The sequence below is a fragment of the Hesperophylax consimilis genome, chromosome 2 (genome assembly GCF_061612785.1).
Source record: "Hesperophylax consimilis isolate HC1 chromosome 2, BYU_Hcon_1.0, whole genome shotgun sequence".
NCBI classification, from domain to species: Eukaryota; Metazoa; Arthropoda; class Insecta; order Trichoptera; family Limnephilidae; genus Hesperophylax; species Hesperophylax consimilis.
Genome location: NC_142837.1, coordinates 17,562,589 through 17,589,054, shown reverse-complemented (window position 1 = coordinate 17,589,054; position 26,466 = coordinate 17,562,589).

Below are 26,466 nucleotides of genomic sequence, written 5' to 3'. Positions count from 1 at the left end.
ATTTGTCTTTCGTAAAATTAATGTTTCAATCTCATTTATTCATACTGAAAAATAAGACTAATCTTTATAAGCAATAGTTAGTCGCCTGAAATATCAATACAAATTGAAAATATCTCCCGAGTAAAAATAAAAGCCGCCAATGGGAATTGAACCCGTACCTTCTGATGTCCGGTCAGGTGCTCTGAACCACTGAGCTATGCCGGCTTATTTTCAACCTGCCAAATAATTTAACTAGTACTTCAATCAACAATTACTGCTTATTATTTTTTTTTCACCTGTAAACAACCTACTTTTTTCTTTTTGTAGGAAAGGCTTTGTTAGTGCTAAATTTCCCACTAGATGGCGTAGAGACATATTATATCTAAATTTGTTGGTGAAATATTTTGACTTGTCAAATATTATTATTATTTTTTTAATGATAAACTGATGTTTATAAGACAAGGTTTTATGCATAGCATACAGGATAACAAATAATTACAAGGAATAATTAGTCGCCTGAAATATCAATACTCAATACAATTTTTAATATTTCAGGCGACTAATAATTATTTGTTATCCTTTGCAATATGCATAAAACCTTGTCTCATAAACATTAGTTTATCATTAAAAAAATAATAAATAAGACAAATCTATTAATTTGACTCAAATCTCTAGTAAAATCGCATAATAAATAACAAAACCAAAAACTAATGTACTTACCAAGAATTAATCCGGCAGAAATGTCGTCTGTTTACCGTTGGCAATTCCATAGAAACAATAGCATTTAAAGACAAGCGTTGCGGTCGAAATGATAAAAGAGCTGTTGCCAGAAAAATTCGTGTAGTAGCTATATGGGTCCTTGTTTTCTGTGGTGAAACATACCCAGGTTTATGAGCATGTTTATCCTAATAGCATTTGTTTAGCATAATGTTATGTGACACATAGTTATAATCAACTTTAGAAAAAGCCCCATAAACAAATAAATACTCGCTATAGGTAGAAAACTTGGCTAACTCATCCGATGTATAACCACTATATTCATAGGTTTATACCGAATAGTAATTTCGAGCTTTATGAAGAAATATATCTAGAATTGTAAATATATGTTATCATATGGATAAGCTATCAAGAGGATGGTAAAATACCCCATATGATATATGATGATAATAATAATCAGTTGCCTTACAGGTCTGGTCTCCACAATGCCCGATCCGTAAGCGGCCTCGGCCCCTACGACGAAACTGGACTCCATCCTCCAACGGAGTCAGGGGAACCTCCACTCCTAGCCATCTCCGTTCTCAAGCCGGATGCTTTTCTCTTGGCGTTATTTCTGAGATCCCTCCACGCCTGAAACATTGAAGGCAATCAATAATTAGTGGACTTCAAGAAGGTCTCTGACTTTATTGTGATTTATTTTTGGGGTATTATGCCGTGTCGCACCACCTCCTAGTCACATTTCGGACAGCTTTACAGTGTCCATCATCATGACAGAGGTGTAATCATTACATCTCGGATGACGAACTAAGCAACATCTCTCATTCCAGGTCCGAACCTGAGACTCCAACTTCAGCCTGGAAAGAAGAGATGAGACAAGGATCAATTCGATGGCTACACGACAGAAGAAAAGAAATTAAATATTGAATGAAGTCATGTTTGTGTTGATGTCTTAGGATTTAAGTGTGGAAGTGTGTAAGGAATGAATATCTAAATGTAGGAAAGAAACATTTTTGTAATACAGAAAATATAATAAAATTCTGATAATATCAATAAAGAATAATGTTATTTTCCTTATTATTCTACTCCATATCTCATTGCAACAATGCAAATAGACAAACATAATAGAGGTCGTTCTTAGCATTAGAATAATATAATTATGTAACACACTTGCTGCCATTTCTGTCCCGTCTTGATGGAACCCAGCCCTATGGCATTTATCTTCCCTGCCAAGGAGGTCCAAGTCAGCTCATTTTGTAGGCGGCCGTCCTTCCCGCGCCGTCCCGTGGCTAAACTCGGTGTTTCTTCCATCCGCTCCTTGATGACCGCTTCATAGACATCTGTTGAAGAATTATAAGCTTAATATAAAGACAATAATGTTATTCTTGTTTAAACATGTCAAATTAACTTTAATGCATATTAGGGTAAAATTCGGTTTAGGGGAGTCACTCGAATAACCGAAATTGAACTTGATTTAGACTAATTTAGGGCTGGGGAATCCGAATCTGTAAGAATTAGGTGGGGGTCGGCACTATTCACTGAGTTATAGGGTCTTGAAATTTCATTGGAGAATTTATTCCGCATATTATCTCGGTGGCAACCATAAATAAACCACTCTCTAGATCGATATCTTAGGACTTTTTGTATGGCCCCATTTTGTCACCCCCTTAACCACAGACGACCATAGATAAAACGGTCGTTTGGTCCAGACAGGTAAATATATGGTGGACCATAAAGAAATCTCAAGGGCATTTAAAAAAAGAGCAAACATAGACAATATACCTGCACCCAGCTAACATCGTTCATTCACTAGCCCAAAAAAATTATATTTTAAAAATAAAAATACTGGAATGCAGGAAAAGGAAAATAAAAAAACCCACAGCTATGCACACATCAAAATATTTTTTATTTTCAAAAAGACAATGGACAGTAATACAAAACAGGGTCAGTACAACCGATGTATTGAGCATTGATTTATCATTGAAATAGAAGATAATACTAATATATCTAAACATAACATGAAACAGAACAAGACACAGAACAATAAAAAGTAACGGTCTCAACTAGGAATCGAACCCAGGATTTCTGTCTTACTGCAACAACTTAATAGGATTTAATTTGACCTTGCACAAAAATACAACAATATATACACAAAATACAACGTGTTGAAAGATATGTCAAGTAATAAAAAAAAGAATTAGAGGCAAGGCCGACCCTGTCCGGCGCAATTGGAGCAGTCCGCTTCGGGCGCTGAATTTCAAAGGGTGATAATACCTAAACTAACGTAAGATTATCTTTCATAAAAACCACGCTACGCATACATACAAAGCATCAAAATATAATTGATTACAGTGATCGCCTATCTACTACCTAGGGCCTAGGCATCTACTGGTTTTGACAAGGAGCGCTAAAATTTTACTTGCGCCATGCGCCATTTGGCTCAGGGCCGGCCCTGACTAAACGAACAACAATAGTAACGCCTTTTGACTTTTACATGGTATAATTTAAATAATACATAAACCATAATAACAACAAAAGATATTATAAAATAGAAGTTAAGAACATGTAATCAATATTTCTATTTTGGATACTGACGTGGAATCCATTATCTCTAAATAGTATAAAATAAAGTGACATTCGCGTCTGTCTGTTTGTGCGCTTAGTTCTTCTTAACTATGCAACTGATTTTGATAAGGTTTTCACCATCATTAAGAGAATTTATTCCGGAAGGTTTAGATAAATAACACATGCATCGACACATATTGATAAAAAGCAGAGAAAAGTCGATATAAAGATTATTTTTGGCCGCTTGCATTGCTAACGCTGGCGAGACCTTATGAGGATATCAAAATAATGTACTACTGAATTGTATACCTTAAAAAGACCTACATAAAAGTTTGTGATATATGTATACAAATGTTATACATATCGCAGCTGCCGTCTGGTCCCCAAAATCTCCAAGTGCGTTTTCCGTTTCCTGAGAGAAAGGGCTGCCGTCGGACAAATGCAGCTCAAAATGCCCTTCGTCTTACCTAGAAAAAGACAAAATTTGAGGCCAATGGTTACACTATTCTAGTATTGTACACATATTCAATAAATTTCATGGATAAAATTAATTAAAAATATTTAAAGAAAAAGGGGACATTTATGGTGATGGATTTTCACTGTCGAACTTTTCAACTTTCTTATATGGGAAAAAATCGTGTTTTATGCAGTTTCTGCAGAATTTGTAGCGACAGAAAACAAAACTTCTTGAGCGAGTTTCAATGTAATATAAATTAGGTGTATACCTTCAGAATATTCCTTCAAATGAGGATTCCACACTTTTGAAGCGTACTGTAGGTGACTTACATCTTATAAATATTAGTTAAAGAATAATAAATTTAAGTGTTAATTATTTTTGCCACAGCACTAGAAGTTATTCAAGTTCTCCTGCAAGGGTTTCATATAATTTTCACAGCTTTGTCGTCAGTAAACATCATTGAAAATACTGGTTAAATCTGAATAAGGTACTTACATGATGTAATTCTGGAGAGGTTTAAATGACCTTGTTTGATGTAATCGTGGCTTTGTTAAGCAATTTTAGCCTCCTAATACGTGGTATAAGATCGCGTCGAAATACGGATAGGTCTGAAAAAGAAAATTAATCAAATTATTAGCCAATGAAGTACATTCAGGAATCAGGAACATTGTATCAAAGAACGAGAGGTTAGTACCTGTATTTAACAACGGGATCGGGTCCTTCTTTCAATTGGTGGAGATAGACCGGATATTGGGTAAACTTCGGTTTATGGGCGAAATTCCTAAAAAATAAAACTAGTTATTTTAATACTAACTTTGGGCCGGGGAATCCGAATCTGGAAGAATTAGGTTGCGGCAAGCAATATTAACTGAATTACACGACTTTAAAATTTCGACGCACAAACAATTTAACTGGCCATTTTGAACGCTTTCTGACAATAAAACTACTTATCTTTATACATCTTTATACTAACTTTGGGCCGGGGAATCCGAATCCGAAAGAATTAGGTTGGGGCAAGCAATATAAACTGAAATACACGACTTAAAAATTTTCGATGCAGAACAAAATACAATTCCCCATTTTCGACGAGTTGTTGACAATAAAATCCATAGAAAAATAACCAAAGATATATCACCAATATAAAATTAAGTGTTGCTAGGAAGCAATAATATCAATAACGTAAAATAACATGTTTATAATTTCAGTAATATTTCTTATTCAAACAGTTAGATTTAGGTTTATTATCACGAAAGGTGAGTTTTTATGTCGGGGGAGACGAAAAAATATGCATTTTATATTTTAATTTTGCTAACATTAATTCATTTACGTAAAGTATTCAGATACATTTTATTCACTTTTGTATCACAAACCATGTTACACAAACCTAGCGTAGCCGCTATAAACTACTTGAAAACTGGGATGTTTTCTTGCCTTGACGCGAGTAGGCGCTACGAAGGGGGCACTTTCTTTTCTATCACAAACCATGTTACACAAACCTAGCGTAGCTGCTAAACTACTTGAAAACTGGGATGCTTTCTTGCCTTGACGCGAGTAGGCGCTACGAAGGGGGCACTTTCTTTTCTATCACAAACCAAAATAAATAAATATTTTTGAGAGTTGGTAACACTGTATGTAATATCTTTGGTTATTTTTCTATGGATTTTATTGTCAACGTGTCGAAAATGGGGTATTGTATTTTGTTCTGCATCGAAAATTTTTAAGTTGTGTATTTTAGTTTATATTGCTTGCCCCAACCTAATTCTTTCGGATTCGGATTCCCCGGCCCAAAGTTAGTATAAAAATGTATAAAGATAACTAGTTTTATTGTCAGAAAGCGTTCAAAATGGCCAGTTAAATTGTTTGTGCGTCGAAATTTTAAAGTCGTGTAATTCAGTTAATATTGCTTGCCGCAACCTAATTCTTCCAGATTCGGATTCCCCGGCCCAAAGTTAGTATAAAAATAACTAGTTTTATTTTTTAGGAATTTCGCCCATAATCCGAATTTTTTCCCGGATATTTTATGATGATTGGAAGATTAAGCGTTGGCAACACATTATTTTTTAATCCCAAAAGTACCGTATTTTTGCTTTCAGTCGCGAAATGACACCCACAAACAAACGTATTTCTTGCTGCTTCTTCCTAGCACTGATTATCGAATCCGTTTGAGCAACCTTTAACACAACACGGCATTAATTTATCACCTTGAAGAATTCTAGCACGCAACATTATTTTTAGATGGGTGAAAGAAAATTCAAAATATTTACGCTAAAACCTTCAACTGACTTCAATCTGCGAAATGGCGTCTTGGAAATTACCGTTATTTTTTTATCGGAGCATAACCGATGCTTAGCTTCTTTTTCTGTTACGAGTCGCTACGGTAGAAAGCGAGAGATCAAGATACAATTTTTGCTCTGAGCCAATGAGATCTGAGCTTTCAGCCACAACAGCTTTGTCTATAAGAATTTGGGTTGAGGATAACTCCTCCCATCAGGGTTACAAGGTTATGCGAGAGTTATACGCCCATGGTGGCAACATACAATATTTTACAAAAATGCCAACGTTACAACGTAAATTATCATTTTTATACACCAACTTTACATGTTATTTACGGCTAATATTATCTTTAGGGGTTAGAAAGTTAACACTTTCTTTTAAATAACCAAACAAACAAGCCAAAACATCTCACAGTTATGTGAGATGTTTTGTTACAACTTAAAACATAAATTTAATTAATTAATAATCATGTTCAATCACGATTATTCCAATATTTCAGTCATAAATGTCGAGAACGAAATGTCAACACGCAATTGGCATAGACAAAAACCCATCAAAAACCATAGAACATAAATGAACCACTCACTAGATCAATATCTTCGGGTTTTTCGTACTGAGCCCATGGGTCCTAAAGTGTGCCATAGATAAAAGTCTGTTCCTGAAAAATATATGTCACTACACGACATAATATCACCATCGACTAGGATAGAAACTATAAAAAAGGCGTAACCATAGACAATATAATTCTCATTCGGAGCCAATCCCATTCACTAGCCTAAAATCGTCCAATGACAGCGGCCTATAATAAACATGCATGAAGTGCGCACTGGTTTGTGGAAAATATACGTCACACGTTAGCCATAGAGATTACCGTGTTTTTTTTTCTGACCCACTTTTTTTTCGGAGTTATACCCCCCTGCCATAGAATATCAGACAAATTTGACAGTCGTTAGTGCCCCATTCAGAGAGAGCGATTTTTATAGATATTTATTCATTGAAAAAATATTTAAAGGATGAAATATTATTTTTTTTAAATAACCAGAACGACAAAAATTGAACAGGATATCGTTCAGACCAGTGATTCCCAAAGTGGTCTATATCGACCCTCAGGGGTCTATGACAACCTGCAAGGGGTCTACGTCAGCGAAAAAAAAAATTGGGGGTCCATGAAATGAAAATGGGGGTCCACGATAGTGGATCTCAACATACACTGATAGTACCTATTTACTTACACTTAACCGACACTAAAGGTGAATCAATATTTCATGTTTTGAAGGATTACTTCATTGAAAAAGCAATCCCTTTATCAAATATAATGTCAGTAGCTACAGATGGAGCACTTGCCATGGTTGGACGTTATCGTGGATTTATAAGCTATTTAAAACAAAATGTGCCAGGGGTGTTAGCAATACATTGTGTCATCCATCGACAACATTTAGTTGCTAAAAATTTGAGTGTTAGAATACATGAATCTCTTCAATAAAAACTCTGTAAAGCGCAGGCAACGCCGGAAACAGCTAATCTTATATAATTTATATTGTTGAACTGCCCTTCGTGGCAGCAGGACGCGTCCTAACGCGTCCTACAACCGCTTTGTGTTTTTTTAGTATTTTCAAGGGAAATGAGGCAACATCCCTTTGAAATTATTTTTAAAATCAATCAATCAACATTTGAACTTAAATAAAAATAAACTTTATAATTATTAGAACTTTATAATATGTGATTTGAGTGCAGTATTTTAAAAGTGAATAATCGGAAATTTGCTCAAAAATATTGGACATTCGAAACGAACGGCGATCGGTAAATGCACTCCAGATGTTTTCAACGTAATTCTCCGAAGCTGGGGAAGTTTGGACCCTGGCAAGTTTTTTACTAAGCCCAGGGTAATTTATTATCACCACTTCAACAATTACCAGGAACAGGATTACATGGAGATAAATGATGGACTTGCCGAACGTCACAGCGGTGCTGCCAGGGTGTCTTATCTATGTGAGGTGTCAGCGCTTTATTATTAGCAGCAGATACATACCTGGACGCTGTTGTTGGACGCGGTGGACTCTCTTGATGCAGCAGCTGGTCCAGTTCCTACACCACCTAGGATTCTTGCTGCAGAGTCTCCATCATCTATCTTCGTAGAACGTCACAGCGGTGCTGCCAAGGTCTGGTATCTGTGAGAGGATAGTGTATTAGCGCTTTATTAGCAGCACACATACCTGGACGGATGACGAACCTCGTGCTGGCACTGTTGGTGGACGCGGTGGACTCTTTGGACTGCAGCAGCTGGCCCAGTTTCTTCACCACCTAGGATTCTTGCTGCAGAGTCTCCATCTTCTATCTTCGTGTCACCTGTTCCTATACTTCATTTTACTTAACTTAACTTCACTCTATTTTTGTAATATTTATATTTTTTGTAATACCTGCATCAACTGTAAAGCGCCCCTGAGGTGATATCTCACAAAAGCGGCGCTATACAAATTATCCAATAAATAAATAAATAAATAGTCATTGATGCAGTAAACCGAATCCGAAGCAACGCGTTGAATACGCGGTTATTTGCGCAGTTGTGTGAAGAAAATGACGAACATCAATTACTCCTTCACACTGAAGTACGCTGGCTGTCGAAAGGCTTATGTTTGACAAGATTTTTTGCACTTTTTGAGACTATTTTAGAATTTCTGGATACTAAAGATAAAATTTTAAAAGACAATTTAATGAAGTGGAAAACAGACATCGCCTATTTAACAGGTTTGTTTACAAAATTTAATATGGTTAATTTGCAGTTACAAGGCGACAGTTTAATTTGATTAAAACAAAGGCCATCTTATCAGCGTTTCTTGCCAGAGTTAAACTAATGAAGCAAAATATTGGACGGGGCGAATTTTCCCAGTTCCCCAATTTGTCACAGACAAACTGCCAGGAAGACGACGTTTCAACCTACGTTCAACATTTAAATGCCCTCTATTCAGATTTTGAAACTAGGTTTGAGGATGTTTTGACTATGGTAATACCACCGTGGATAATTAACCCATATGGTGAAATAGAAGAAACGAATGTCATAAAACAAGGTTCAGTTCAAGCACGGATATCAGCACTTCTGGCTGCAAAAAAACATACCCGTTACTTATCCCGTATTATGGAATATAGCGATGAAATTTTTAATTTCCTTTCCATCGTCATACCTAGTGGAAAGGGGGTTCAGCGCTGTTACCAATCTCCTAACGAAAAAAAGAAACAGACTGGACATCATTAGCCGAGGAGACTTAAGATTAAACCTTACAAAATTGACGCCAAATGTTGATAATTTATTATAAAAGCATCAGGTTCATCCTTCCCACTAAAAACATTTACTTATTGCTTAGTTTATTTTATGTTACGTTTATTTTATATAACAGATACAAAATTTTATTTTGAGTAGTTTTAATTTAAATTCAATTAATAAATGTATAAAACTGAACATGTGTTTTTACTTTAAGTTTTTAACACTAAACTTCACTACAGTTAGAAATTTACAAAAAATCAATATCAGGTAAGTAGGGGGTCTACCAAAAACAGAAAAACATGTCAAGGGGTCTACTACACAAAAAAGTTTGGGAACCTCTGGTTCAGACGTTTCAATTTAACTCGAACCGATTTTGTTAATCAAGATGGCGTCAAATGAAGTTATCGCTGCATGCGTCCCTATGATTTCGGACCTTTTACGGAACGAACTTAAGAAAAAGAAAAAGGGCAAAAAACTTTCTACATAGGCCAGATAACGGATTATAAGGAGAAACGAATTGCATGCTTCTAACACTTTATTGAGAGATGGCGTTAGAAGATACCGAAGGCTATCGCAATCATTTGCGAATTTCGGAAGAACTATTTTATGTACTGTTATCTAAAATTTAAAAAAAAATCAAAAATCAGGACACAATTATACGCGCGGCTGTCCCAGCAAAAACTAAGTTACAAATTACTCTAAGATACATGCAGAGATGTGTTTTATTTCAAATAAATCCATTTCAAATGGAAATGCTTTTCTCAATGCATTTTCCATTTTAAATGCTTTTTGGCAACATTCTTCCTACTATCTCCACTCATCTTTTTTTCATAAGCCCCAAATATCAGTCGTTCCTCAACCTCGCTATGAGAGATAATTTACATTTGTCAAGTTGCTCCCTGGTAGGAGCCATGGCAATTGAGTGATACCATTACAAAAAATACTGAACATGGGGCCATGACGCTGTAATATTAAATGTTAGATCGCAGTTTCTATGTTTTTACGTTGGCAACATTAGTCCTGCGCAAATTTTTTGTGGTTTCATAATCTGTAGTCGTGGTGTTTTTGGATTTACCATCATGTAATATGTTTGTTCTACATTGATGTCCATTATTAAATGACAAAATTGTTTAAAAATTCTATATTTATTTTAATTGTTTGACCTGAGAAACCATTTTGCATTTTCAATGCATTTTGAAAATAGGTATTTTGCATTTTGCATTTGAAATGCTTTTCTAAAAACCATTTTGCATTTTGCATTTTCAAATGGAAAAGTTTTGACCCATTTCCATTTTGCATTTCAAATGGTTTTGGGTACCCATTTTGCACATCTCTGGATACATGGCAACGGGGGATTTTTTTTCAAGCTTGCTTATGTGCACAAAGTTACGATTTCAAAAAATACGATTTCATTGTTTATAAAAGAAGTGTTCGTTGCATTAGTTGATGCCCTAAAATTTATTATGAAGGTAAAAAAAATATTATTTTTTGAAACATTCAAAGACGCGTTATTTAAGAATTATGACTACGAAGTTACAGTAACATTTCAAAAATAATATTATTAATTGCAGTGTCACGGGCATTCTTATTTTTGTACTTCTTGCTTCTGATCAGGATTTTGATTCAAGACAGGAATGTCTTTGGTATAGATACATTAATCTAAACATCATATCATCCGACGACTTAATACATTTTTTCATTGAAGTAGATGTCATGATGGTAGGTAGGTACTAGGTAGTAATAAATAAACCACTCACTAGGAACGTCTTACGTCTACTTCCGACCGCAGCATGACCGCAGGGAACTAAAATTCGCAAGTGACTTGAAACATATGACTTGACTCATACTTGAACAACAAAAGTAGACGGGCTTTCAACATTCGTCACTCAACTAAAAACTTGATCAACTTTGTTGAAAGGCTGTTAACACTTTTCGATTAGCTTTTAAGTGTCATTCAACTCCGACTTGGATTGATTGCAACAATAACATTTGGCTGTCATCAGTTGTTTTGTTTTGCTCTATCTAAAATTAATTTTTTACCATTCTTTTTGTTTTCTGGCAAAAAAAAGTGTAGTGTGTTGTTCCTTGAGGTTTCTTCTCCCTTCTGATCTTCCAGTAGTCACTTTTCGCTGCTGATTTCCAGATATTTATAAACTTTTTTACTTCTGTCATTTTTCATACTATTATTGTAGTTGTTTACTGTTGTGAATAATGGAGGAAGATTTCCCTCCTGGACCCTCTACAAAGCCCCCAGATCCCTCTCCGGACCCCCCATACGGGGAAAATGTAGAAATTTCTGACAGTGATTCTGTCATTTTGACTTCTACCAAAAAAAGGAAATTTACTCCTTCTTCCCCAATAAAACTTGACTCGCCTTCGACTTCACAGTCCCCACCAGCACTTTCTCAACTTCCTCCAACAAACTTTTATTCTCCTCATTCCCGTGGCCCATTCATAGTATACGCCCAAAAAACTGAGCAAGGAAAAACCATCCACCCTCTTGAATTTGGCAAATTCCTATCAAATAGCAAGAATCTTTCAATCAAGCCTGGAGGTGTAAAAGCCGAGGGTCTTCATTTCATCTAATTCAAAGTTCAAGGCATATATCCCAACTTTCAATGTCACTCGCATGGGCCTGGTCAGAGGTATCTCGACCGATCTGTCCATCGAAGAAATTCTGTCTTCCCTTTCAACCCCCCTGTTGTAATCTTCTATGTTTATTAAATTAAAATATAACACTTCTAATAACTGGTTTTATTGACGATGTACGTATTACAAGAAAGATGACAGCAGTGTACAGAGCATAGATAAAAAGAAACGAAATCCAAATGGGTTGCCACACACAAGATGTTGCCAACTTTTAAACTAACATTATTATTATAGAAAATAATGTATTTCATTGTATGTTTTAACACCCCCGCTCAATGTAACACATTCTTACATTATCTATATCTATAACTTTTAACTACATATGTTACAACTGAGAGATTTTACACTAGGCCATATTGAGTAACAAATTTAAACAATAGGTTTTTGTTTAATGACTTAGTAAACATATCAGCTATTTGATCCTCAGTCTTAACATACACTAAACATATCTTACATTACTTAATTAAATCTTTGACAAAATGATAACGTATATCAATATGTTTTAGTCTTTTAATATTATCAGTATTTGCAACCATTATGGCAGACTGGTTATCACAGTATATAGGTACAGGACAAACATTTATGTTATTAAAGTCTTTCAATAAACTTGACAGCCAACAAGATTCACTAGCCGCCATACTGACTGCAACATACTCTGCCTCGGTTGATGATAAGCTTACGGAACACTGTTTCTTAGAACACCACGATATAATACAATTGGAGAACTTGAAACAGTAGCCAGTGGTAGACTTTCTATCTCGTGTGTCACCACCCCAATCTGCATCACAATGCCCAACAAACCCATCATCATTACATTTGAAAATCAGCTTATAATCTAGAGTATATTTTATATATCTTAAAAATCTTTTTAAATGAGTCAAAAAACATCACTTGCATTATTTTGGTACCTACTTAATATAGATACAGCTACACAAAGGTCTGGCCTAGTGCCTGAGACCGCATACATTAAACTTCCAATAATTTTCCTACAAGTATTTTCAATATCCTTGTCAGACTTACATTCTTTGGATTCTAAGATTTTTACATTAAAATTTTGATCAATGGGGGTATACATGGGTTTGCAATTTTCCATTTCAAATCTTTTTAATACATTTTCTAAATAAGATCTTTGACATAATTCAGTTACACCATCTTTCAAATTCTGTTTAACACTGATACCAGGAAAATTTGATCTTAGTCCCAAGGGGATGTTACCGCAAGCGCAGCATAATTGCGGTTTTTGACGCAGTTTTTTATAAATTTCCATATTGTTTATAAGAAAATAATATTATGTTTTGAACAGATAGAGAGAAAACAAAACGCTTTAAAATGTTTAAAACAATTGCGTAAAAAAATATTTACAGAACCTCTAAAAATAGCTTTAAGTTCGATTATATCCTTTAATTCTAAATGCAGAAGAATTTTAAATAAATACATTATCACCACGTCAATGTCGTCTAAACGATGAGAAAATAAAATAATTTTGAAAAGCATTAAAACAATGCTTAAATAAATGAAAACAGTTTTTTAATACTAAGATATTGTTCCTTGTATCACCGCATTATATAAATCACAACGCAAGTTATTAATCTTCAGTAACCGAGGTGAGTTCGACGCGAGAGCACGTTTCATTTTACAAAAAATAAATACTTAAATGTGTAGGCACACGAGAAAAGAGATCACACTAAAGGTTAGTCGTTATGTTATTGTGTATCATTTCTAGCCCAAGTTGACTTTTTTACTATAAATGTCGTTTTATGCAACACTTCGCCAGCTGGCTGACTACCAGCGGCACAGAATATTAGAGAGTGCCCCTTCACTAGAATCGTATTCCTAGTTTTATTTATTTACGCCCTACTGTGCTTTTACATAAATTATACAGTTATATTAGTTGTAACAATAATTTATCTAATAAATTATGGTAAAATAAAATGAGTTTTTTTATTAAGGAGTGGTATTCTCGTATATTTCAATAATTCAAGTGTTTGTGAAGAGTTCGTTTCATTACTGATACGGAATCCCCAAATAAATAGACAACATTCTCAAATTTATAACCCAGATTATGCCGTCGATTTATAGGTGTGGTAGTTAGTTTGAAAAAAACAACACAGGTTATAAACTTTTTTGGATTAACTAGGCAAGATCAAAATAGAGTTAGTGGATAACACTGTCACTAATAAAATCGCTTTTGATTAACACGATAGTTAAACTTTTTTGATATGTTTCGACATCACGGATTTTTTTTAAACGGATCAAATGATTACTTTGACAGAGCGCGTCGTTACTTCTAACATGTAGGTACGTTCATCATCTAAAAATAAATACAAAAACCGACCTATATAATCCTTAAATCTTTTTTCCAGAGGTTACTAATTGTTTAGAATGGGCAACAAAGAAAAGAAAAACAGGTATTCGCTAGTAAGCAGGTTGAAAAAAATCAAGAGGCAGAATAAAGAACACAGAAAAAAGGTGCAATTAATGCTTGCTTCTAGACTTAGCGACATACCACCTCTACCTATATTACAACAGGTAATTTATACACTCATCTAATGCAAAAAATTAATTGAAAAGTGAATGAACATAATTTTTCTAATATTGTTTTTATTTCATCAGGAAAATACTGAAAATATCAATAATTCGATGTCGGAAGAACCGATGTCACCTGAGAAAAATTCTGAAAAAGTAATAACTGTTTTAAACATATAATTTTTTTCTGAACGTATTGAAGTTGTAAAAAGAATTTCAAATACATATTATTTTCAATTGACGTAAATAAAGTAAAAGTTTTATTTACACAGGAAAAGAAGAAACCCGTTATTCTGGAAGGAAGAAGAATAGTAGATATACATTTTTTTTTAAATCAATTAAACAAAATTTCGCAGCACAACTCTCTTTATGAGTGTACATTATCTAACTTGGAGATAGTTGAAGAGAAGCAATCAGGATTTAATTCAGTATTGACATTTATTTGTAATATGTGCACGAACAAATTTTAGTATTTTTACCTGCGAAGACGTGAAAGATGATATGAATGTTACTGATTCAATGGTTTCTGGAATTATAAGTATTGGATCTGGCTATTCCAACCTAAAAGAACTAACGGCAGTAGCAGGGATCCCTTGTATGAGTAACAGACAGTACAGCAAATCACATGAAAGGGCGTATGAATGGTGGGACCGTACTAAGGTTAGGACGATGGCAGAAGCCGCCAAAGAGGAGGCTACTTTAGCCCAAATTGCCGGTGATGTTAACAGGGATGGGGATGATAAACCAAAATCACGATTGGTATTTCCAGGTGCAGGGCCAATTACACATTAGTAAGAAAAGTCATTGCATTTTTGCCGTTTAGACTGACTCACACTTCCCTCTAAAAGTTGAGCGTATACTTCGAGATGACAAGTTCTGGGAAGAAAAAATGCAAAAAATGCAAAAAAGCAAAATTGGAATTGAATTGGAATATTCAGTTTAAAGTTAATAAATCTTAAAAATATGTGCTGTACCCTTTTTATATTGTCAGAAAGCGTTTTATACAATGGGGATCAAAAAGGCGAATTATACTCTACCTGGTTTCTTACTAAAGAAGTGTACAATGTTTTCAAACATTCAAGTGACTTGAAACCACTCACTGTTCTGCATATGAAACCAAGCATTTTTATAGCTTTCTTTGTTATATCATTTACATGCAGAGTAAATGTTAACTTTTTATCAAATATAACCCCCAAGTCGCTGATCTGAGCGACTGATTTCAATAGTACATTATTTAAAGAGTATTCATAAGTAACATGACTTTGGATTTTACGAAAACGAATAACTTGGCACTTTTGAATATTAAGAAATAATTAGTTGATCACACACCAATGATACAATTTACAATTTATCCAAATTAGATTGCAAAATATGGCAATCCTCTATAGTACGTATCATTCTATATATTTTCAAATCATCAGCGAAGAGCAGAACTTGTACATCTTTAAATACACCAACAATGTCATTTATAAATAATAAAAACAGAGTCGGTCCGAGGTGAGATCCTTGGGAAACTTCACATATGGATTCGAAGATGTAAGATTCTACAGAATTTATTTTAACACAAAGCTTTATTTTACTAAGATAACTGTTGATCCAGATCAATAAGGTTCCTTTAATGCCCAAAAGACTTAGTTTATACACAAGAATATGTCTCCTAACTATATCAAAAGCTTTGAAAAAATCAGTGTATATCGAATCCACCCAATGCTTGTGGATAAGGGAATCAGTTACATAATTTTCATAAATGATTAAGTTACTTAGTGTTTCTATCTGAAGCCGTGCTGATTGGGAACGATTATTGGAGAAGCAGTCGATTTAAAACTTAATTTAAAATTAATGTGATTTGATTTTTAAAAATATAAACATAATATATGAATTAATTAATTTTTAACATATATAATGGACAAAAGAGACATCTCTGGTCATTTTTGGATGGATTTTGCTCTGCAGGTGTGATAACGAATTACAGTCACCTTTTTGCATTGATCAGTTGGATTCACCCAGTTTGTATCATTTGTCAAAAGAAGTCTATTGAAGACCTATATGTTTGAAATATTTTTTGACAATAAATGTCACAAATCACGGCAGTACGTATTATTGCAATGTGCTGATTCTTCATTAATAATTCTACTCTCTTGAGAGCTTGATCTTATAATCTCATAGTGTGAACTAAAATATATTTTGTGTATTTATTGTTATTAAGTTTAATTTGTAGAACTCCATTTTATTTTTTTATATATACAATAATATTATTATTGGGTTTATAAAAACAGTTTATTTTTAAACAAGTTCTGCTGTGTAATTATTATTACGCGTGACAGCTGTTTCGCCCTCTGAAGGCATTATCCTGATAATGATAATGTCCTGATAATAATAATATCCTGATAATAATAATAATGATAATAATATCCTGATAATGCCTTCAGAGGGCGAAACAGCTGTCACGCGTAATAATAATTACACAGCAGAACTTGTTTAAAAATAAACTGTTTTTATAAACCCAATAATAATATTATTGTATATATAAAAAATAAAAAAATATATTTTGTGCTTATCTGCCGTCTGCCACCGAATTGAAGATCAAGGAGCAAAACTTATTGCAAGTGGGATTCTCTGGTGAGTATTTTCTGTTCATATGTATTTTGGTGGCTGGCTTATGTTATTTTCTCCCTGCAGAGTGAATTCATTGATCAATCAATTTTTTTTTTCATAGGGAAATAAAATATTCCTTGATGGTCTGTGTTATTTACACGCCAGATCATCATCCAATTATATTATTGATTTGTATTGCAATGACATCTAGTAAATTATTATGTAAATTATTTTTACTATACCTAACTGATAAAATAATAAATGATGGCCTTTATATAAAAAAATGAATTTTATGCTTTTTACATTACATAATTATTTGTTTTATGTAAATTTTTTGCAAAAAATAATAATAAATATTGAAAATGACCGATATTTTATTTATCTTGCCAATATATTCAGATATAATTATGATCAGATATTATGGAAATAAATACCGTATTCTTTTGACATCTGTCAATGAAGAACACGTCGGTTTCGTTGCTTGTGTGGCACGTAGTGCCGTCTTGTTGAAAGTAAACGTTGTCCAGATCAATATCATCCAATTCCGGCCATAAAAAATCATTAATCATCTCTCGATAGCGCAATCCATTCACCGTCACTGTTGCTCCAGCCTCATTTTCGAAAAAGTTAGGTCCTATGACTCCGCCGGACCATAATTCGCACCAAACAGTCACACGTTGAGGATAAAGAGGATTTTCAACAATAACTCTTGGGTTTTCCGAGCCCCAGATGCGACAATTTTGCTTTTTGACGAAGCCACCGAGGTGGAAATGGGTATCATCACTCAAGTTGATTTGCATTGATTCACTCAAGTGAATTTTAATAATTTCAATGCGTTGTTGAAGCGTGTATCGTTCCATTTATATTAATTGCGTAGTTTCTACTTGTCAGATGTCAAAAAATGACAGCTTCAAAAGTAACATCTACCGAAATAGCGGGCTATTCAAAATAACACCTCTTATTGGAAAACCCTGTAGAAGGTGCATGAGTAAGAATCAGTGGCGGATCCAGGGGGGGGGTCACGGTGGTCATGACCCCCCCCCCTGGGCCCCAGCCCAGGGGGGGTCATGACTACCTAGGTCCTGGGCCCATCCAGGACCTAGGTGGACCACTAATTAAAATTGTTAAACATAATGTTTTTATATATTTTTTGTCACAATAAAAATTTTATTTAAGTACTTTCAATATTTAATTAATTTAATATAATACTTTGTTTGACAGCAAACGCATTATTCGGGAACGAACGCATCGAAAATTCGAATGTTACCGCGTCACCGCGCACCGCCACCGGCGCGCGCTTCGGCCGCCACCTTTCATATTATTATGACACATTTCGTGTAACCACGTGTGACGCTTGCGCGCGCTTTGTTTCGACTAACGTCTAGCGTCTAGCAAAACCTAACCTCAATCGGAACGACTAAACTTTATTAATAAAGTGTTTACTTTTATTTGTTTACTAAGTTTAAAAAAATAAGTTCCAATATAAGTAATAGTGTTCTTAAAAATTGTTGCTGCAAATTCAATTCATTACAAGAAATGGTAAGTAATCTAATCAGTTTCTTCATTATGCCAGTGTATGTGTGTTTAAACTCAAATGTTATTTGTTAATGTTCTAAGGCTGGGGTTAGACTCGTAAGTTTTTTTCCTGTGAATCGCTCTTGAAGGCGAGTTTGGCCAAATTCCCAATGTAAACGACACCAAAAGTCACTTAACGTAATTTTAGTAAGTTACAGAACTTATTTTTTCGGAAGTTCATTTGAGAAATTTTAGGTTGACGAATATAATGCTTAAATTCAGTATTGGTAGATCAGAGTTAATATTTTATAAGAATAATTTTTAAATATATGTAGCTGTGAGCTGTTCCTTGAAAATGTCTAATACTGAGATTTGTTTGCCGGGGTTCGAACCCGCGATATCTATTGTATTTGTTTTAATTATGCTCTTTTAGGATAAATTCAGAATAGCTAGATGCAAGTTATTTATTTTAACCTTTTTTTTAAGTGTATGTATCCATAAATTGATGCATCTATTGTAGAATATATTTAAACCTAGCTGTGAGTTGTTCCATCATCATTTTTAATATTGAGATTGGTTTGTTGATTTGTTTCCAAAAAAATTATTTGTAAATAAATTTTACAAAAATTTTAGATGTGGAAATTTGATAAAGTGTATGTAAATTTGATAAAAGTACATATACCTAGTTTTGTAAAAGAACGTATTAGTTACATTTTGTTAATATATATACATATTATATTTAACTTAATCAAGTTTCTTTTTATTAATATTTATATGTACCTATTAATAATTCACTTTCAGAATATTTTTGTTTGGATTATAAATAAATAAAATCAATTCAAATTTTATAAATATTTACTTTTATTAGCGTTCCCCATAGTTTGAGGATTGTCGATAATATTGACTACGCTGCCAGCTCGGCCGCTGCTGGCAAAATAGAATGGACGGTATTCATCCACCAAGTAACAAGGTATTAACAAGCGTATGGAAGCATCGGCGAACGGAGATCTCGCTGGGCGCTTCTTACGTATTGCAAGCACCGCGTCATGGCAACAATATTTATTTCAAATTACTTGCCTCGTGCAAATCAGGCCAAAATATGACGGTGCAAGGCGCTCGGTTTTAAAATTTATAAAGCACAAGAATCAAAATATTTCCAGCGTTTATATTCCTCTTAAATATGGAAGTACAGTACTTACATTTATTAATAACATTTGCTGCACACGATTGGTCCTAAAGGAGTTCAAATTTTTAATTCATTCGGCCTCACTATTGAGAAGAGCACGCTGGAAGGCATTATTCTACTCTTCGATAGACTGGATAGACACTTCATACCTACAGTGAATATTACAGTGGAACGATTCAAATTCTTTACCAGGAAGCAAAGAAATAACGGTCAACAAGCTGTTATTATTTGTCTATTTTGTCGTGACAAGCAAAGTGTTACAATAATAATGTCGAGTCAAATTCTGCAAATGCAGAATGCTACGGATATGGTTGGCGAGTGGAAACGTTTTAAGCAATCATTTCTTTTATATATGATGGCGAATAACTACAACGAGGAAAAGGAAATTCAAAAAGTTGCAAGATTCCTACACACAATACTATGTTGAAGACACACCTGACACCATGTTATATTGTGGTGAAATAAGAACACGATTAATAATTGTAATCTGTACTGTATTGGTTGACAATTGACATTACACGAGCCTACGCCGCCCGGGCTTGCGGAGCAAAAGACAATCTTAATGATATACCTAGTGTTACCATATCCAACAATACCTACTTTTTACTTGTATATATTATACAAGTAAAAAGTAGGTAACTGACCGGACCTAAGTCCTCCATCACAACACAAGCAAGCATTTTCGGCTTTCTGTGGTGGTGGTAGGAGTTATTGTTGGGTTATTCGTAACCCGGGAATGTTTGTCTTTCTTTAAAAAAAAAAAAAAAAACTTGACCACGACTACGTGACCCCCCCCTGGCGCCAAAGCTGGATCCGCCCTTGGTAAGAATGTTGTAGACTGGGCATCACGTCTCGAATCACTTTCTTGGGACAGAAAAAACAGAGACAGTAGATTCCTGAAATCTAAAATAGGCTGTCATTGTGGTTCCATTTTCATGATACCGTAAACCTTTATAGAACATATAACCTCTTTTACCTCCAGATGCTTTTGGAACCGATTCCCGATGATGAGAAGATTGATCGGTAATGTGCTGGATAAAAGAAAAAAAATCATACTAAGAATAAATTACCTACCTACGTCAAACGAAAGTCAAAGTAGCCAGGTGACGCCTAATCGGGTTTCGGATTTCAAATCGTGTATGGCCTAGTAAAACCCGTTCAAAGAGCGGGTTTTTGCGACCCACTCACGACGCTAGTGACCCGGCTCGTATAAAACGATCCACCTCTAGTAGGTATATCTACCACTCTGATTCCGGAACGAGAACCAACTATAATAATAATAATATGTTTTATTTATAGGTAACGCCATACGAGGTATGTGTTATTGTGTATTGTGTCATGAATCAACCCATGTTGTGTATTATAAAGTACAATGCGTATTTTTCATTTATAAGTCTTGTTTCCTTTTGAATATTTTTTGTTTGGAAATACTGTTCACTGCTTGTAAAAACATTCTGCAAACCGCACAATCAAATCTGCTTAGAATCTTTAATATTGATCTTTAAGGCAAAGCTTAATGCCAAATCACTATTTTGATTAATCTTTACAGCGAATTGTTGTACATTATGAATATCAAAAAACATGCTTTAGATAAATTGAAGGTTTTCCTATCGCTTCGCTTGAGTAGAATACAAATAAAATAATAAATTACTCAATAAAAAATGTAAATGCAAACTACTAAAAAAAATATATTTTTTCAATAGAAATTTATAAAGGAAACAACTTTACAGTATTATAGCTAAGAATATCTGTGACAGTTTCACTAGATTAACTTTTTTGCTTTCTTATAAAATTATTTACAAAATAAATATAAACCAGTTTTTTCCTTGAAATCGAACGTTTCTAGACTCCGTTTGTCAAGCGATTTTAATGCCTATTACCAAAAATATAAGGTATACCCTCTTAAGGCCTCTGTGGTCGAGGGGTAAGGCTCTGAAGATCCAGGTACTCCCATACCTTTCTCTTCCCCATCTACTTCCCCTCCCCGCTACCTTCAGCCCCACAACATACCCCAATTGGGGATGCCATAGTCTCACTGGCTCTAGACGGTGGGGAGCAGTTGGGACTCTTATGCGGCATTCACATTACCTTGCACCCAAATACGCATATGTCAGTACCGGTTAACAAAAGGCAAATCAAATTCTAATAACATTAAGGCGATGCCATACGTAGTAATCCAAAATCATGCGTTTTTGGTTTGAAAATTTGGTCGCCAAGAAATGTTTCAGATGCTTTAATTAAATCGGTTTTTTATTTGTAGATTTTCAAGAAATGCATAGAACAACATTCATTTTTCATTGTTGTGTCTTAAAAATATACAGTGACCACACCACCGACTGCAAAGCTAAGTTTATCGATCTGCAGGCACATGGCTGGTTTATGTCAAGTTGTACAATTATACCATATTGCCACTTGATGTTTTATAGACTCAATTACTGCTACTGGACTTATAATGTACTAAATGTGGTGTATTTATGGGTACATCTTTACACGCATCGCCGAGTCAAGTGCCACGATCAGAGGCACCCGTTGTCCTAAACTACACAAAACAACTTGTATCTTATGTTTATATATAGCCTTACTAACCTTGCTTGTATTATACGGGACATTCACTTCAAATAATATAAGTATCTACTTGATAGAATCTGTCAGTTATAACGAAAAGGTCGTGGACCCAAGAAAGGGGTTGGAAAATAAATGCACTTTTTAGGTGAAAACCACCCAAGAGTCCAAACTCAGAAAACCATAAAAACTATACCGTTTAGTAAAATCAAAATAGATTGTACGAAGCACATTAAGCAAGATAAAATGTTGTATAATAGTATGTAAGTTACAATAAGTAACTTGTAAACTTAAATAGATTTTACGAAGCACATTAAGCAACATAAAATGTAGCATAATAGTATGTAAGTTATAATTAGTAACTTGTAAACGTAAATATATTTTACGAAGCACATTAAGCAAGATAAAATGTAGCATAATAGTGTGTAAGTTATAATTAGTAACTTGTAAACTTTAATATATTGTAAGAAGCACATCAGGCAAAATAAAATGAAGTGTAATAGTATGTAAGTTATAATTAGTAACTTGTAAACTTTAATATATTGTAAGAAGCACATCAGGCAAAATAAAATGAAGTGTAATAGTATGTAAGTTATAATTAGTAACTTGTAAACATTAATATATTGTAAGAAGCACATCAGGCAAAATAAAATTTAGTGTAATAGTATGCAAGTTACAATTAGTAACTTGTAAACTTAAATGTACAAATAACTAAAATAATGTAAATTAATTAATTATAAATCCCAACTGGGACATGTTGTGTGAGGAAAGGAGAGGAAAGGGAAGGTTGAGAACCTGACTTTTCAGGTCTGGACACCAAACAAGCAACGTCACCATAGAGACACTGGAGTGAGTATATGCTGAGGATTGTGTTTTTAACTCGAGCATATTACATTAGCTAGTAGGAGGTGTTTCAAATAATCCAAGAATATTGTCCATCGTCGTCCATAAATTAATTATATAAATGTTAGCTACCATGGTAACAACAATAATTATAATTATTATAGTGACTCCACATACAAAGTGAGGAACTAATTGAGACTAATTAACGGTCCCGTGTGAGCACTGCCAGCAGGACCGGACCAAGGGAAACTGAGCACTCTGAGCAGTGCCACCGGGCGCGGTAAGTTAGCGCGAACACCCGCTTTTGCTAGTCGGTGATAATTTCAATAGCCGTTTTTATATCCAAGATGACCACTTACATCGCGTCTGACCATTGCCATTCAAATTACCACCGGCCGTCGAAAACTAGTGGGTGTCGTCATAAAAAAAACATTATTAACTATTGACTACGCCGTCTTCAATTATTCCTTTCAAACACACCCAGATTTTTAGTGTGAATTCTTAAACCGTTTAATGCGACATTATCAAATTTGGAAAAGATGTGAAAAAAATTATGAAATAATTTATTATTTTTTAACATTTCCGAGTTCAAATAACTTAACAATTGTAATTTTCCTATCAACACTCAGTAGGCGGAAAATGTTGGCTGTGACGTGATGGAGGACTTTGACTCAGGAGCCAGCCCTGAAAATTGAACTCACGACGCCTAAGTGGGAACCAGAAGCGATGCTAACTCAGCCATTGACTGGTCAAATTAACCAGATTTGCGATAAAGTAGGTACCTAACCAATTTTAATATATTTTAAATGTTTAATATTTTTTATTGTTTAGAAACAAAATCACTCAGTTTTCTTCTTGGCGAGATAAGTCACATCCCGTGATCTCAACTGATATCAACTCGAAAGCATCTAGAAAAAAAACAGTCCTCAACAGGCTCTTTTTCAAATGATTGCCCTAGTTACTAAAATAACTCGTTCCGACTCTGACATTGTTACTATAATGATGATATGAGATATTATAACAATGTGGATTAGTGAAGTCTTTTGTGTGAAACAAAACGCTAAAAGGAATATTAATTTATTTACCTATATTATTAACGCCTTTTGGCTTTTATACATATAATACTTAAAGTACAGGGTTTTCCAATAAGAGGTGTTATTTTGAATAGCCCGCTATTTCGGTAGATATTACTTTTGAAGCTGTCATTTTTTCACATTTGACAAGTAGAAACTACGCCATTAATAAACATGAAACGATATACGCTTCAACAAAGCATTGAAATTATTAAAATTCACTTGAGTGAATCAAATGCAAATCATCTTGAGTGATGAGGCCCATTTCCACCTCGGTGGCTTCGTCAACAAGCAAAATTGTCGCATCTGGGGCTCGGAAAATCCAAGAGTTATTGTTGAAAAGCCTCTCTATTCTCAACGTGTGACTGTTTGGTGCGGTTTATGGTCCGGCGGAGTCATTGGACCTTACTTTTTAGAAAATGAGGCTGGAGCAACAGTTACGGTGAATGGATTGCGCTATCGAGAGATGATTAATGATTTTTTATGGCCGGAATTGAATGGTATTGATCTGGACAACGTTTACTTTCAACAAGACGCCGCTACGTGCCACACAAGCAACGAAACCATTGATCTTTTACGATTGAATATCAAAATAACACCTCTTATTGGAAAACCCTGTATAAGAAACATGAGTAAATAACAAAGCAAATTGAGATTTAGATCCTGTATATAATTGAAATTGTGATACTGTTTAAGTAATACGATATAGGAATGCCAAAAAATATGCATAAAAAATATTTATGTAACTGACATAAGATAGATGAGGTACACAGTAGATGCTTATACATAGGTAGGTGTATGATAAATAATGTATATTTCAAGTTGAAAAGTTTTCTAAATGAAAGTTGTGTGTACCTAATAAACAGCTGTTATGAGCGAGTATAACTGCAAAAAATAGAACATATAAGTTAAGAACATAATATGTAATAACATAACAAAGCTGACAGTAAGATATTGTATATATATGTGTGTAAATAACATGACAAAGCTAACGGTGAGATCTTGTACTTAATATTTATTTATTTTATTTTATTGATACATGATTTAGAGAGTACATGTGGTTTTTTGTGATATTTCACCCTCCATGCTAGGGATGACCCTGTGTTATGGCGGGTGAATTTTATAGTTTGCGGACATAGCATATATTTATGTAAATAAAATAACAAAGCTAACAGTGAGATCTTGTACTCAATATGTGTAAATAACAAAACAAAGCTAACAGTGAGATCTTGTACTTAATGTGATGATAAAAAATAACACACGTCAATAAAATAAATTTACGATATTAAAGTTTGTAAGGTAAAGATTTATATTTATGTTTAATTATGAATTTAATAATTAAAATACATTCTTGCAGTACCTAGTTGGTAGAGGTTGGCACTTCTAGAAGACTAAAATAGCGATAAAAAATTCGTTTTGCAGTTGTGCAGTCTTCGGCCTTGTCCCAATTGTTGTGTATATAATGTTATTGTTTTAAATATTACTTACGTACTAATTTCAAGTGACAGTAACGTGAGAATACATTCCAAGTTTCCAAGAATCAAAGTGATATCATCATCGGAGTTTCTTTTTATAACGAATGAACTAAAAGTTTAATGTTGCATTTATTTTGTTGATGATTGAAATATGAGCGGTTCAGTATGTCTCACACGAAAAGATTGCTGCTTTTAATATAACACTAACTCGTTTATTTTTAAGTACTTATTAGTATCTCCATTATTTTCAGATGAAAAGAAATTGGATCAAAGTTATGCGTTTTTGATTTAAGTACGTACCTTTACAGTGTTGTCCTTTCCAACGTTTTTTTATAGTTGTGTAAACATTGTGTTATTTTGCAACAGAAGTAGTGTTATGTTCCCTTTTTGGTGTTTATTTAGCGAAAAAGTGGCGTAACGTTTTTTTTAATATAATAAATTGATCCTTCGCGACGTTTTAAATATGATATTCAAACGTTTCAAACAGAGGCGGATTTGCCCTTAGGCCTATGTAGGCCCGGGCCTAGGGCGGCCAGATATTAGGGGCGGCCAATCGTGACAAAAAAAGTCACAGATGATAACAAGAAATTACTTCCTAAGTACCTAAATATTCTACGTACGAAATAGCGATATGCAAGAGCGTGTTCACACACAGCACACAGCGCACGACAATCGACAATTATACAGTAATTGAACTAGCGAATTTAGCAAGCGTATTTTTTTACATTAATTCCACACAGGAGGCTTTGAGGAAAATATTTTCCCTCACGACCTATGTCATCTTAGGTGATGCT